The 15,207-nt window shown below is 40.0% G+C and overlaps 1 long non-coding RNA gene across 1 annotated transcript; it reads right to left on the reverse strand.

The window, feature by feature from the left end:
• Positions 1 to 520: 520 nt before the first annotated feature.
• On the reverse strand, positions 521 to 14,222 carry LOC108449265. Its single transcript, XR_001865415.1, has 3 exons — positions 14,097 to 14,222; positions 11,629 to 11,632; positions 521 to 532 (listed from the first exon to the last, which is right to left on the reverse strand). It is a non-coding gene; the product is annotated as an uncharacterized LOC108449265 (long non-coding RNA).
• Between the last annotated feature and the right edge of the window lie 985 nt (positions 14,223 to 15,207).

Here is a 15,207-nt window from a genome sequence, read left to right on the forward strand (position 1 = left end):
ACAGTGCATGGCATTGACCTCCAGTGGCAGAGGAAACAATAGGCAGAACAAGGAAATACAACATCAAAGACATTAAACTAAGCTCTTAACTGGAAGGGTTAATTTTCAATGTGCAAATTTCTCAGTCCTCATCTGACCCAAGCTCCATGTCTCATGGGAGTGTGGAGTAAGGGGTGGGACAGACTATTCCTGAGCCACAGGATTGAAGGGTGACTGGAGAACTGCTGTGTAAATGTTTGCCTATGGGGACAAATTTAGCAATTGTGGGGGGAAGCCTCCTGTTTAAGATGAGAGAAATTTCAGGGCCTTCCAGTTAAAGTGGCAAGAAAAAAGAGAATGAGACCTGATTATTCCCCACAGGACTCAAGTTCTTATCCCTACAGAGTCTTCAGTCAGAGCAGGAAAGCTCATACCACATGGTAATAGTTTTCCAATATGTCTGTAAGCAGGCTGGGTCCTGGGGGATTACAAGTGTGACAGCATCCTTCGATCCAGCCCCAATGACAGAGACAGAGGAAAGCAGTAAAACTTTCTTTTTAGTGGCATACTCCAATGATGTAAGAACTCCTTTTCCCTCAGAGGGCTCACATTAGCATTTTCTCTCAGTCCTGAGAGTAAATCATGCCATTTATTCACAGTCTATAGCAGGACTCCAACATCACCTTTCTGAGCTCTCACACCCTCACCTTCACCTTTCCCATCTGATGCAAGCAGCCCAAATTTGCTAAGGGAGCCACAAACTGCAGTTCACTCGTTTCTGTGGACCTTCCTGTCTTCTACTAGGTCTACACAATTCCACCGTTCTGCAGCTTCTATTTCTCTATCCAAAGGAGGGACACAGTACAAATAAGTGTTCAGAGGGACGTCAGCAACAGCGCCATCACTGGGGACAGATTCACAAAGTGACTTTAAGCATCATCACACCAACACTGTGGTATTTAATAGTCAGGCACTGTGCTCCAAGACTCATCAGATCTTAAGAGATATCTTAATCTTCTCTTTCATTATTAGCAAATAATTATTTGATATTTGGTAGCTCATGATTCACAGAAAACAAATCCCTCCAGATTTGGGGGGAAAGGAATTCTACTGTGTTTATTCTGCATATTGCCTAGCCTCTACTTTTGATTGTGAGAACAGGTTTTGAGGGATTACTTACTGTATTTGGAAGAATTACAGGTTTCAACTTTCTAACTGAAGAAAAGGAAAATCTTCTAGGCTACTAAAAATTAGAGGGTGCTGTTGAATGCATAAGACAGGACTTCCATGCCAAAATGTAACTATAGAGTGTATTGGAGATTATATTAAAGTCACTCTGAAGAATCAGATGGATAAGAATAGGAATGAAACACATTGGAATTCTGTTAATATTTTTCAGTGTTAAATCTTACTTTCCTGCACACAGAGGGCAGGATACTTTCTGTCCTACAGTTAGAAACTATAGTTGGGGAGACTGTGGAGTTCCAGGTTGGAATGTGAAACGCCTAGGCAATGTCCTTGGATGGCCAAGAAAAGAACAAAAAAGCAAACCTGACGTGTGATGGATGTGTTTTTAAGACATGCAACAGGTCAGCATCAATGAAATGCAGAGGCAGAGAAAAGCATCCTGTTATTTTTCCAGGAAAGACAACACATTGAACAGTTATGTTTGTTTTGGCCATCAGATCTGAGTAGCAATTATTACCTGACTATTAAATATCAGCCTATTTGGGAAAGAGCATGTCCATTGCTAGAAATTATAATTGGATGCACTAATAAACCACAGGACTGATACTCTTTCCACAGTTTAGCCAAAGAAAAATCATACATAAAACAAGAAAAGAACAAGGCAAACAGAGTTTAAGGAGCCATCAGGACACAGAAAAATGCAATAGAGCAGAAACACCTTTTCTAATGGAACAAATCCACACCTGTCAGATTCTGAACAATGCCTGGGTCCACCTTCAAAAGAGTTCTATGATAAGAAAGGTATCATAGTATGATAAATATCCTAAGCTGGAAGGGACACATGAGGATCATCAAAGTCCAGCTCCTGGCCCTTCACAGGACAGTTCCAAGAATCACACCACATGCCTGAGAAGTAGAGTGTGGGGAAAACAACTTCAACAAATTAATGGACATTATTCAAAATAAACAGTGATTTCAAAAATTACACTTCATTATTAAGCCTTATTAAATCCATGTGTCTATTTTCTTCCAAGACCATTTGCCCTTAAATTGACCAAGGTTTCTGAGAATCATGGATCTGAAAATGATTATGCTTGAATGACTACATTCAGGGATTCAAAAGTCATCCCAGAGGCCTCAGAAAGTAGAACTGATAAAATATGTAGAAGAACAAAGTTTCCCAGGAGGGCTGGCTACAGAAACAACAGGGAAGGAAAATCTAAGAAAGTCAGAATTGCACTGGGAGATAAACACAGCAGCCTGTTGAACTATCAGCACCAAAGTTGTCTAACTGGTGTAGAGCTGGCAGGATCCTGGGTTAAGTGATCAAAAAGAAATCAAAATTGAGCAGCTTTCAAAAGAAAAACTTGTTAAACAGAGGTGTTCTACATCCTTACCCATGGTCATGACTATTGCTGCCTTTACTGCCTGTTTGTTGGATTGAGCAGAAATAACAGCAAATTGCCACTTTCTATGAGGGAATCAAATACCAAAGATTCATCACTTCCTTCATTAAGTCAGGCATGGGCTGTGTCTACACAGTGTTTTTCTGGCAGAAGCCATCTCAGTGTACTCACCCCCTGAGCCAGCTCTGATTTGGGTGCCAGAAGTCATATTTACCACTGAATTGAGCCCGAGAGAATGAATTCTGCCTCCCTGCAGGCCTTATCAGCTTGAGCACACCCCAGCCTCTGCCATGGCTGCACCACTGCATCCAAGCACAAGTGGAGACCATCCATGTCCTCCTGTAACATTCTCATGGATGCATGTACTGAGACCTTTGTGCCAGAATATAAGAATCAGTAGGAAACTAAATGTGGCATTGCTGGAAGAAGAAGTTTGGCCAGCTGGAATAGCATTAAGACCTACAAATGATTTCTAGCTGGCCAAAAAGTGCTTGTGTGGGTTTGACAGAGAGGCAGAGAGGAATGATAGGGGTACCGTTCCCTATAGGACAGTGCCAGAACTGGACACTTCATATCCCTCTCAAATGTCCATCCAGTGATACATCCCAGCATCATTTGCTGCTCTGCTTAAACTAGATGGACAGCACAGACAGGTTGCATCTGCAAACATGGTAAAAACACTGATGTATTCCAACCAGTGTCATAGAACTGTGTTTATAAAGAATCAATGTTTCATAGTCAAAAAACTATTTCTATGCCAGTTTTGAGAGGCTCAGTAACAGCCAGGGAAGCAGTGGAGGTGGCTGTCATTCATTGTTATGATTCAGTCACAGAACCTTGAATGATTATGGATTAGCAGAGAAAAATTACTGATGGGCATGCATTTCCACTCAGCATCCCTAAATTCTTCTCTGGAGGATGTAGAAAGAAAGCCTGATTATGATGGGTGACCTTATTTTCAGGGATGTTTTCTGGACAACTGGTTCAGTTTGTTACTAAAAACAAAAAGTGGGAGTTGTGCACCATAACACAGATATCTAAAACTCAGAAGCATTAAGTCTAACCCAGGCACCTAGGGAGAGAAACCAGCAGTTCCATTAGGCAGTTCATCCCAACCTAAAAGATCTCTAAGATAAATCAATTAAATCGCCCCCTAGAAGTGCTTATTTTTCTCAGTTAAAAATTTCAGAGTGGTTTGCTGAAATTTAGGTGTTTAATTTTGATATATCTAAAAGGAAAGAGGACCCCCATTCCTGGTTAAGGCAATTCAACAAGTTTCTTTCTTACAACAAGAAAGCCAGTGTTTTAAAATGAGATTTGAAATATCAATAAATTATATCTAACATAGGTAAATAGGAAATAAATGAATGGTCAACAACTTAAAATATAGGTGACTTCTCAGAAAGTTAGTTGAATGACTTAAATGTTAGGCATAGCTAGAACTTCAGGAAATGAGGATTAGTGTTCACAGGTATTAGGAGGAGGGTGATATTAGGTCAGCTGTAAGTTTGTTTCAGGAAATGTAGATGGAAGAATTCTCAAGAGCGATATAGGAAAGCGAAACATTTGTCATAAATACACCTTGATATCTAAAACAAAGAAGTGCTATATACCTGTTCTATGTCAACTTCATCTCTATCAAAGTATTAGCATAAGATTACATCTTATAAAAATAAAAAAACTTTAACACATAACTTAGATCCAAACATTTTTTTAAAGAGCTGAAGAATGCTTTTAGTTTAATTTTAAATTTTAACAGATCTTAGAAAGCTGGGATACTGACATGTCTACCAAAATAATTCCAGGGTTTAATAAGGGGTAAAAGAGATAACCTAGCGACCATTGAAAAATTTCTTTGATGTGCATGGAATAGTTAAATGAGGATTTTATCAACAAACAGTGGCTAAACATATAATTTATGCCACTCAACATGGTTTTGTAGAAATTAAATCTTGTCAAACATATTGTCTTTTATGACAGGATTATAGGCCGTGTTGATAAAGGTGAATGTGTTGGCAAATGTTTTAAGGCATTTGACTTAGTGCTACAAAACTCTTTGGGTTTGAAAACAAACTTGAATTGTGCAGAATTAACAGGCTGTATATTAGATAAAATTAAAATATCTCACAGTGTTCCAAAACTGGCAATAAAGAAATCAGTGAGCACAGGTGCTTCTACAAAGTTCCCCTCAAATAGCCATTGCTCCATTCATAGAAGGAGCAATGGACTACAAAGCGTATATGAACAAAACAGAGCAGGGCAGGGTAGTAGGTAGCAAAGATGAGGCTCTGGTGCAGAGCTACCTGAAATGTCTGTTAAAACAGTTAAATTCAACAAAATTTAAGGACACTCAAATGCAGAACAACGCATCTGGGGAACAGGAATACAAATTATAGGTACAGTGAGACTCTCTTCTGGAAAGTAGTAGCTCAGAAAAGGACTTGTGAGTCATTGTAGATAACCATCTCAAAATAGGCTCTCAAAGTAATGCTTTGACAAAATGGTTAATATGATCCTTAGTTATATAAAATGTGAAATCGTAGAGAAATTAAAAAGAAAAAAACTTAGACCAGAGACTGGAAAACAAATATAAGGATGTGAGTCTTAAAGAGCTCAACTTAAGTTAACAGAGAAGCCTAAAATCTGACTGAGGTGTTAGTACAGATCCTTGCACATGAAAACACCATCCAGTAGTATGGTTTTCAAACTTGCTGACAAAATCATAATTAGACATAATGACTGGAAGCTGGAGTTAGAAAATTTAACCTTGAAATAAGACACAATAGAATATGAAATTTTATGAGGAGAGGTGCCAGCTCACAATTTATCTGAGTTGTTAAGAACGGTTTAACTGGCTTTCTGATATGGGTGGTATAATTCAGCTTTTCAGAGAAGTTACATCTCCGGCATGAGGAAGGATTTAGGTTAGACAGCCATAGGCCACCCTTCTGGCCTTGAAATCTGTCAAACCAAGAATACCATCTTCTCTACCACCAATATTTATGTGCCGTAGGATAACCAGGATTACCTATGTTACTCAGCATAATCACTACATGGGTAGATATGCACATCACCAATGACTGTATTCAAATATCATACCTCAGGGTTTCAGTCAACTGTCCAATGGAACCCAGGAATGTTTATTTAAGTAACAGTACACTGGTTAGATGTAATCTGTTTGCACTTGGTGGAAGGGGAAATTTGATTTTGTGTCTGTGTGTTTAACAGCAAAACCGTTACCTTTCTTTGTATGGCTCGACAGACTACAAATCACCTGTTTTCTTTACTCTTCTACTTATCCTTTAGGGCATTCAGCTCTTTCTGAAAGTCATAGTGCTTTTCAATCAGTAGGTAAACATCTATGCATTTAAGTTTATTTTTAACCAGTATAGTTTCTCCAAGGCATCCTTCTCTCACATGTGGCATAATCATCTGTGTTTATTACACAAGAATAGTGAACACACAGGTGTTGTGTTGCAAAACTTATGGTTTAGTCCATCCCCAAGTAGAAATAAAAGTATAGTCAGTTTATTTTTCTGGAATTCTGGAAATGAACATTTACTTTTAGGTCTCAGAAGAGGGATTTTTATCTTTGTATCTGTCACCACTACAGAGGACATCCAGGCTGAACTGAGCTCCAGCAGGCATCTTCACTGCCTGCAGGCTGTGTCTACACAGGTACCTGTGCAGAACCATTGTTTTCCATGTGCTAGCACAGGTGCTTTGTGTTTGGAATACCATTAACATTAGCAGAAAAGAGATGCCACCCATCATCTCTCAGTTGGCTCTGCAAGACTAATAGGCAATACAACTTCTTTTTAAACACTGTAGTAAGAAGACATGATCTAAATACACACAGCAGGCAGAAACATTGGGTAGGAAGGTGCCGTTTTCAGCCATTCTTCAGTGAAACACCATCTGTTACAACATATGCAAGTGCAGTTACACATCCAGTTACAGGAGGTGAGAAGGGTAATTTTCAGCCTGAGAAGGATGAGTTCTGCATGCTCATCTCCTTTCACCACGCCTCAACCATTAGCACCAGAGTCAATCTACCATAAAAAGAAGAATCACCACCATTTTCTGTCTCCCCCTAATGGAAAAGAAGACTCAAATGCCTTGCTCTGTACAGGAATAATGGAGCAGGTGGTTTCTAGATGTAGATCAAAAAAGTTAATTTCAAAAGTAACAAATAATTGGAAGAATTTGAGAGCAGGAGAAATTCAAAATGAGACGGGAACCAGCAAAAAGAAAATTAATATATAGAATTAAAAATAAAATTTTAATGAGCCCGAGCTTCCAGTTTTCTTTATTTGAATATTTTGACAGATACATTATTAACAGTAACCTTATTTTCCTAGCTGAAAAATTAACATAAACAGAAACACAAACTTACGATGTGCCAAAAAAAAAAAAAAATAGAAGAGTTATGGTTTGGAGACCCTTTCTTTGTATGGAAACACTAGACTCTAATTTAATTTAAAAAGAAACTGAAAAAACCCTAGTTTACTCAGCCTGACAACTCTCCTCTAAAATATTATTTCCTCGCTGATTACAGAAGCAGACAATTGGTGCCCAAACAATCAAAGAAGGTTGTATTGTCAGCATGTTAATCATAGTGTTTCTTAGCAACCATATTTTATTTACAAGTAACAATACTTCTTCAGAAGCCTGTCATATTTAATGACAAGTATCTGTGGGGGAAGGACTGGAATATGTATGTGCAGCTCCCACCTCTGATGATAAGCAGCTTGTGAGGAGGACAAAGCAATGCTTTTGCTGATAACAAGGTACTGATGGTAGTGGATAGAGAAACCTCTGAGGAGGTGGGGCAAGGGCTTGCACAAAACAGGGACTTGCCCTGCAAGTTTTCTATGCCCACTCTGGTTGGTGCTTTTCCCCCTGTGAGTCCATAGGCTCCTCTACCTTACACTCCTCACTGTGAACTTTTTAAAAACTTACAAGATAGCCGAGGAATTTGGGTATCAGAACCTTCTTGTCTCTTTGCCCTTGGAGCTCCCTAAGGACCAGGTTCTGCTCCCAGTACTTTTTCAGCAGCAGACAGGGGACAATGCTACATCTTCCATGCTTTCACATCACAGTCAGCAGCAACAATCAGTGCTCACATCATCTGTTAAACATAAAAGATGGTGTCTGAAAAATTCCATTTCACTCCAAATCAGTTTTCTTCTGCAGTTGTAAAACAGTGCCTACTCATCGTCTTCATGTTGAATATCAACAATTTGGGGTATTTCAGAGATAAATTATAGATAGAAGATGCAATTGTCAGAAAAAAGAGAGAGAAAACCAGAACATTTTGTTCCTTACTTAGGAAGGACTGCATTACCCAGTAAAAGTCACCTCAGCTCATGTTGATCTATTACAACATCCTATCCCTATTCATGACCATCACAAGATGCTTCAGAGAAAGCTTTAAGAAATGATAAAAATAATCTGCTTCCATAAAGATTTCAGCCTAATGCCTTGGAGTTAAAGTCAGCCTTAAATCTTTAAGCAGGAGCTTTTATTTTTCCTTCCAGAAATGGTGGTAAGAGCTTGTATTCTAGAGGTCCTTGTTATCTATCTCTTAAAATCCTAGGAGTTCCACCCTCAAATGCTGGGTTGCTTGTCTGTTCCCTTTTTTTACCCATTTTGAAATAATCACCTTTACATTTCAACGAATATCTTCATTCCTGAGATATGAGGAACAACAAGCAGGTTGAAGAATCACATCAAAGCACGTACCAGTAACACATCTGTGGATTGCATGAGATGCTTTTGTTTGAAGAACTTATGTATGATATACACAGCAGAAGGACAGCCTGGACATCACCATAACAATAGTTTTGTAGAAAGAGTTGAACACTGGAGCTAGAGTCCTAATAGCTCTTTTGTTCACAAAAACCTGTGCAGACTTTCAGAGACTTACCTCCCTCAAAAAAGGAAGAGTGGAAGAAGAGAACATCAGCCTAGTTTTTTCATGATTTTTTCCTGAACATGACATTTTTTTCAGATATTCTGTCCTTTCATGAGAGAATAAAAACAGAAGGAGGAATGAAATTTAGGGATGAGTCTGAATCAAAAGAATAATTATAAACCTGGGAATTCAGGCTCATCCTTAAAAGAATTTCCAAAACGACAAACTGCTAGTCCAAACCCTCACAAAACCTTTGTAGTTTAGGCCTACCCTAAACAAATATTCCCATAATTTTAAGCTTTCAGCAACAGCTGGAAAAGGAAAGACATTCCATGTAAAGCATAAGCACTTGTAAAACTGTCTCTGACCCCTCAGCCTGCTTGAATTAGTAAGCAGTAATTGCAAAAAAAAAAAAAGTGTAGTATCTAAAACAGTTCTGAGAATTCACTCTTGCTTACCAACATATGGGAACCATTACTATGAAATTACTTCAGAATTATGTCAGATGATGTCTACCCAGAAAACTGAGGCATCCACAGTGAAGGAAAGGGCAGACAGCAGCAGAAGATTTCTGAGGAACATAATAGTCCTTCTTTAGCCGCAGTCCCACGACGGAGCCTCCCGTCTCTGCATTCATTCCCCAGCCACTGCTGGGAACACTTCGTGGCTCCACATGGTGAAATAGACATTTATATTCACTGTACTCCACTATCCACTGGGGAAAAGAAATGCCAAATCATAACTGCAGATCCCACCCATAGCTAGGCAGCAGTCTGCAATCTGCTATGTGCAAAGAATTCAGCTATATCTGGCCCTAATATACACCATCAAAGGGAAATAACAAGCCCATTTCACCCTCTCCGTCAGAGATCTAAACAGGGACTAATTCAGAACAGAGTTTATTATCCAGCTGCCAACCACTCACCTTCGAAGGATCCTTGTGGCCACCAGTGTTCCTGCACTGGACCTGCAGTAATTATTTCAGATCAATAGCAACACCTTGCAGGGTTTAGTGTTTTCTCTCTCATAGTTTATTTGGCTGTTAATGTTAGTGCTATGGTCAAATAACAAAATGAAAACAAGCAATCAACAACAAAAACAAAGAAGCAAGCAAACAAACAAAAAACCCACTAACATTTCAAAGCACAGATAGTGAGTGATATTGCCAATGAAATTCAAAAAACATATTGAACAAACCTGGCTGTGGAACATTTTAATAAAATTGAAAGCATCAGGAAGCTTTGAAGTCTTCCAAGCATACAGAAAAATCTGTTATTTACTATTGCAGCATCAAAAGAAAGATCCACCAATAGCCTGTACAGACATCAGGAAGAAAGGCTGTCATGGTTTTTCTTTGCAGTTTGCTTGTTTTCCTTAAAGTCTGTGCTAAAGGAAGAATCATGACTCTTTATAATATAGCACAGCCCTCACGTTTATTCCAGGTATTTTTTCTTTGAAGATCACTAGGGTACAGGAGTTCTTACATTGACTGCAGACATACATGAGGTTAATATCTTCCTGTTTTTACAAAAACAGGAGGGGTAGCATGACCACAAACAACAAGTCTAACAAATATTTTTCTGGCATTTCATTGTACATTGACTTTTCAAAATATCAGCTCTGATTTGAACATAAGCAACAGCTTAAATAAAAATAATTTGTCCTTTTAAAGGCCATTCAGTATTTCTGCAGAAGAATCTAAACTGCAGATTCTCAAGAGTTTGAAGTTCACAGTAATTTCAGTAGAAGTCACAGTTGCTAAACCTTTGAGTGTCAGAACATTTATATAGGTGTCTGAATAAACAGTTTGCTTCATTCACCATTGACCAACAGCAAAATATAGAATCTTAGAATTGTTTAGGTTAGAAAAGGCCTTGAAGATCATGACGTTCAACCATTAACCCAGCACTGACAAGCCCATCACTGAACCATGTCTGTAAGTGCCACATCAACACATCCTTTAACACCTCCAGGGATGGTGACTCCAACACTTCCCTGAGCAGCCTGTTCCAGCACTTGACAACACTTTCAGTAAAGAAATGTTTCTTAATATCTAGTTTAAACCTCCCCTGACACAACTTGAGGCTATTTTCTCTCATCCTATACCTTGTCACCTGAGAGAAGAGACCAACACCAGCCTGGTTACAACCTCCTTTCACAGAGTTGTAGAGAGCAACACGGTCTCCCCTGAGCCTCCTTTTCTCCAGGCTAAACACCTCCAATTCCCTCAGTTGCTCCTCATCAGGCTTGTGCTCCAGAACCTTCACCAGCTCTGTTTCCCTTCTCTGGACATGCTCCAGCATCTCAGTATCTTTATTGCAGAGAGGGGTCCAAAACTGACTGCAGGATTCGAGCTGCAACCTCAGCAGTGCCCAGCACAGGGGGACAGTCACTGCCACACTATTGCTGACACAGCCCAGGTGCCATTGGCCTTCTTGCCCACCTGGGCACACCTGGCTCATGTTCAGCCGCTGTCACCAGCACCCCCAGCTCCTTTTCCACCAGGCAGTTTTCCAGCCACTCTGCCCCCAGCCTGAGGCAGTGCAGGGGTTGTTGTGACCCTAGAGAAGGACCCACACTTGGCCTGGTTGAACCTCACACCATCAGCCTTGACCCGTCAATCCAGCCTGTCCAGATCCCTCTGTTTAGCCTTCTGACCCTCCAGCAGATCAACACTCAAGCCCAGATTGGTGCTTTCTATACATATATTATACATATATTTATAATTACTGTTATCACTTAGAAATATTATTCATCATTATGATAGAGGAGGCACTGCCACTCTCTGGACCTCATGCTCTCTGGACCTGCCAGAGACCTTCAGGGAAGAGGGGATGGTGCAGGTAAGAACAAAGGGAGACAGTTTGCTGTTCTACCTTTTTTCCCTGTATCAGGTCTAGATAGACAAAATTGCGTAAACATAGACTGGCTAGAAGGCACTTGAACTGATTATCTAGTTCATTTTTCTTCCTATAAAGTAACTACTCTAGCTGTCATATTCCCAAACTATCTTATCCCTGCTTGCTCAGCCTGTTCTTTAATACTTCTAGTAATGAACATTGTGAAAGGTTCTTAAGGAACCACAATGCTTACCAATTCCTACTATGAGAAAAAACATTCCTAAAATTCTAAGCAAACTTCTCTGTCTGCAGCTTGAGATTTATTTCTTGCCTTACTCTTCATGGCCATAGGAAACATTCTTTTTGTAGTTTTTTTATGTATTCACACACTGATATAACCTCTCCTTTCTATCTTGTGTCTTCTAAGAACACCAAACACCCCATTCTTTGTAGATTCCCAAGCTTTCCTCATAGCTTCCCTCTGTACTCCCTCCAGCTGGTTCACTTCTAAGAAACCATAACAATGTTGTGAAGACTTGCATTGCAAATTTTATGGACTATGCTGCTGTTTATAAATCCCAGTGTGATGTTTGACCTCTGTGCAGCAGTGTAGTGGGCTGACCCTGGCTGCATGCCAGGTGCCCACCAAAGCCACTCTGTCACTGCTCTCCTCAACTGGGCAGGGGAAAGAAAATACAACAAAAGTCTCATGGGTTTAGATAAGGGCAGAGAGAGATCCAGTAACTGTCATGGGCAAAACAGACCCCATTTGGGGAAATCAGCTTAATTTATTACTGATCAAATCAGAATAAGGTAATGCGAAATAAAACCAAATCTTAAAACACCACTCCCTTCTTCTCAGGTCAGGCTCAGCTTCACTCCCCATTCCTCTACCTCTTCCTCCCAGCATCACAGGGGGATGGGAAATGGGGGCTGTGGTTGGTTTATCTCTGCTGCTCCTTCCTCCTCAGGGGTAGGACTCCTCACAGTCTTCCCCTGCTCCAGTGTGGGGTCCCTCCCAAGGAAGTCAGTCCTCGATGAACTCCTCCAGCTGAGTCCTTTCCAGGGCTACAGTTCTGCACAAACTGCTCTGGCATGGCTCCCTCCACAGGCTGCAGTTCCTTCAAGCACAGGCTGCTCCAGCATGGGTACCCCACAGGATCACAAGTCCTGCCAGCAGGTCAGCTGCAGCATGAGCTTCTTTCTCCATGGAGCCACATGTCCTGCCAGGAGCCTCTTCCAGCATGGGCTTCCCACAGGGTCACAGCCTCCTTTGGGCTGCAGGTGGATCTCTGCATCCCCATGGACCGTCATGGGCTGCAGGAGCATAGCTGCCTCACCACAGGCTGCACCAGGAGCTGCAGGGGAATCCCTGATGCAGCACCTGGAGCACCCCTGCCTCTCCTTTACTGACCTGGGTGCCTGCAGAGCTGTTGCTCTCACCTATTCTCATTCCTCCCTCCAGCTGCAGTTCCACAGGTTTTTCACCCTTCTTAAATACCTTGTCCCAGAGGTGCTACCTTCTGGCAGCTTCTCACAAAAGTCACCCCTGTAGCCCCCCTGCTGTCAGCAACCCAAACCTTGCAAAGCAAAAACAATACAAAATTAACCTACATTTATTTTGTGACCCACTGTAATGTCCAAATACTTCTTTGCAAGACTGTTACCTGTCTTATCTCTGTTTTTCTTATTGTATTTTCTCAGCTGTTTATTCCCACCTAAGTGCAGAACCATGCATTTATTTTAATTAAATTCTGTGTTGTTTTCAACACTATTTCCCTAAATTGTTGTGATAATTTTGCATTAATTCTTATCTTTCAATCTGTTTGCTGCCTCTTTCAGATACATTTCACTTGCAGGTTTAATAAGCAAACTTTAACAACCTGGTATTGGATTATAATGAAAACATTGAACATACTAAGCCTAGGATAGATCCTCAATTCATCATAGCAGTTTGACAGGGAAGCACTGGCAACTGCTCTGAATGTAGCATCCCCAGACACTTTTGTCCCCACTTTACACTAACCCCAACTTGCTCTTGTTATGTGAGACCCTGAATAAAGCCTAGCTATATCATGTCTATACCCTTAAGGCATCTTACTTCAGATAAAAAGATTTTGGATTGATCTGATATGGTTAAATCCTGACAAATGAGTTAACATTCACTGCATACTGCCAACAAATTTACTACTTACTCATTTGGTGGTTTTAGGCGCCCTACAAAAGTACTGATTTCTTTATCTAGTATGTTCCAACAAAAAGAATTGGCTCATCATTCTATAACCTTCCCTCTTGATCTATTTTTTTTTTTATTTTTCTTATGTTTGCCCTTTTCCAGTCTTCCAAAACTTGAGCCACCTCCACACATTCTCAAAATATACTGAGACTGCTGGGGTTGCTTTAGCTAGGGTTTTCACAAACCTGAGCAGGATTTCATGAAGGCTGGAGAATCATAAATTTCAAAGTGTACTCAAAGCAAGTCATTGATGTTAATTGTGACAACAGTCTGAACACCATTGCCTTCATAACATGCAGCACAGAAGAGTCATGATTCAGTCCTTGCAGCCTTCTCCTGGGAGAGGCAAGCGATGGCCAAGCTGCCCACAAAGCTCCTAAAGTCACAGAGAATCTGCCTCAGCTCTTTCAGTATCCAGGGTACCAAGATTGAGCCAAACTAGACTCCAACAATAATCTTCTACTCAAAAATGTTATTTCAAGATGTGGAAATCATGTTTTCCCTGCATTTTTGCTTCCTCTCAGAGTCACAGAACCACAGAATGGTTTGGGTTCAAAGGGACCATAAAGCCCATCCAGGTCCAACCCCCCTGCCATGGGCAGTGACACCTTCCACTAGACCAGGTTGCTCAGAGCCCCATCCAACCTGGCCTTGGACACTTCCAGGGATGGGGCACCCACCACAGAATGTGAAATAACAAACAAGCTGAGCTAACCTTTTAGCTCGGGTGTAAAAATTAGGCAGTGCTGAAGGCTCATAACTCAAACTTTTTTGATAAAAAGATTGTTCAGTTTCCATGCAACAATGTTTTTCAATCTTTGAAAATATCCAAAAATTATATATTAAATGATCAATTTAAAAGCTAAAATGTATTTTTAAAAATCAAATGTCCCAAGCATTGGGACTATTAGACTTAGGGAATTTCATGCAATTTTCGTTTGTGCATAAAGATGATTATTTTTTGAATGTAACAATTTTTTTTAAGATCTCAGCCTTATTGATTGTGGAAGAGACAAACAATACCTCCAAACACCATGCTAAATCTTATAGTATTTAACTATTTTGATCTAAATATTTTGTAACATATTATTGAAAGTACAGTGACAATATTCTGATCCCACCTACAGGGAAGAATTACATGTTCTTTGCATTCAAGTTTGACAGATATACTCCATTGGCATATGGGGAAAATTCCCATTATCTTTAATAAAGGTAAAGCACAAATGTTTTAAAAGACAAGGCAACCCCATTTTTTGCGAAAAGGCACAGCAGCAGGTGGGAAGGCACAAAAGTGTTTTTTAGCTATATCCAGCTTCAAATGTTCATAAAGACAGCAGATGGAGTGAGTTTAAATCCTTTACATCACTACTCACTGAGACAAAGGACTCACTAACATCACTGTACAGGCCAGCCTAAAGTCAAATTGAAATTCTATGACTGTGAATGAAGTCCTGTGGAAAGCAGACAAATAAACTGTAGATTTTGTGAAGAATGGCCTGAGACACATCTGGGGAAAAAAAAGTAAAACTCTAACTGAACAAAGAAATTTAAGGGATTAATGTACATGGATGCCTCATTAAATAAATAATTATACTGAACTATTTTAAATCAAAGTATATTAATTATAGAATTCAGCTTCAT

Source organism: Corvus brachyrhynchos, unplaced genomic scaffold (genome assembly GCF_000691975.1).
Source record: "Corvus brachyrhynchos isolate BGI_N302 unplaced genomic scaffold, ASM69197v1 scaffold116, whole genome shotgun sequence".
NCBI lineage: Eukaryota > Metazoa > Chordata > Aves > Passeriformes > Corvidae > Corvus > Corvus brachyrhynchos.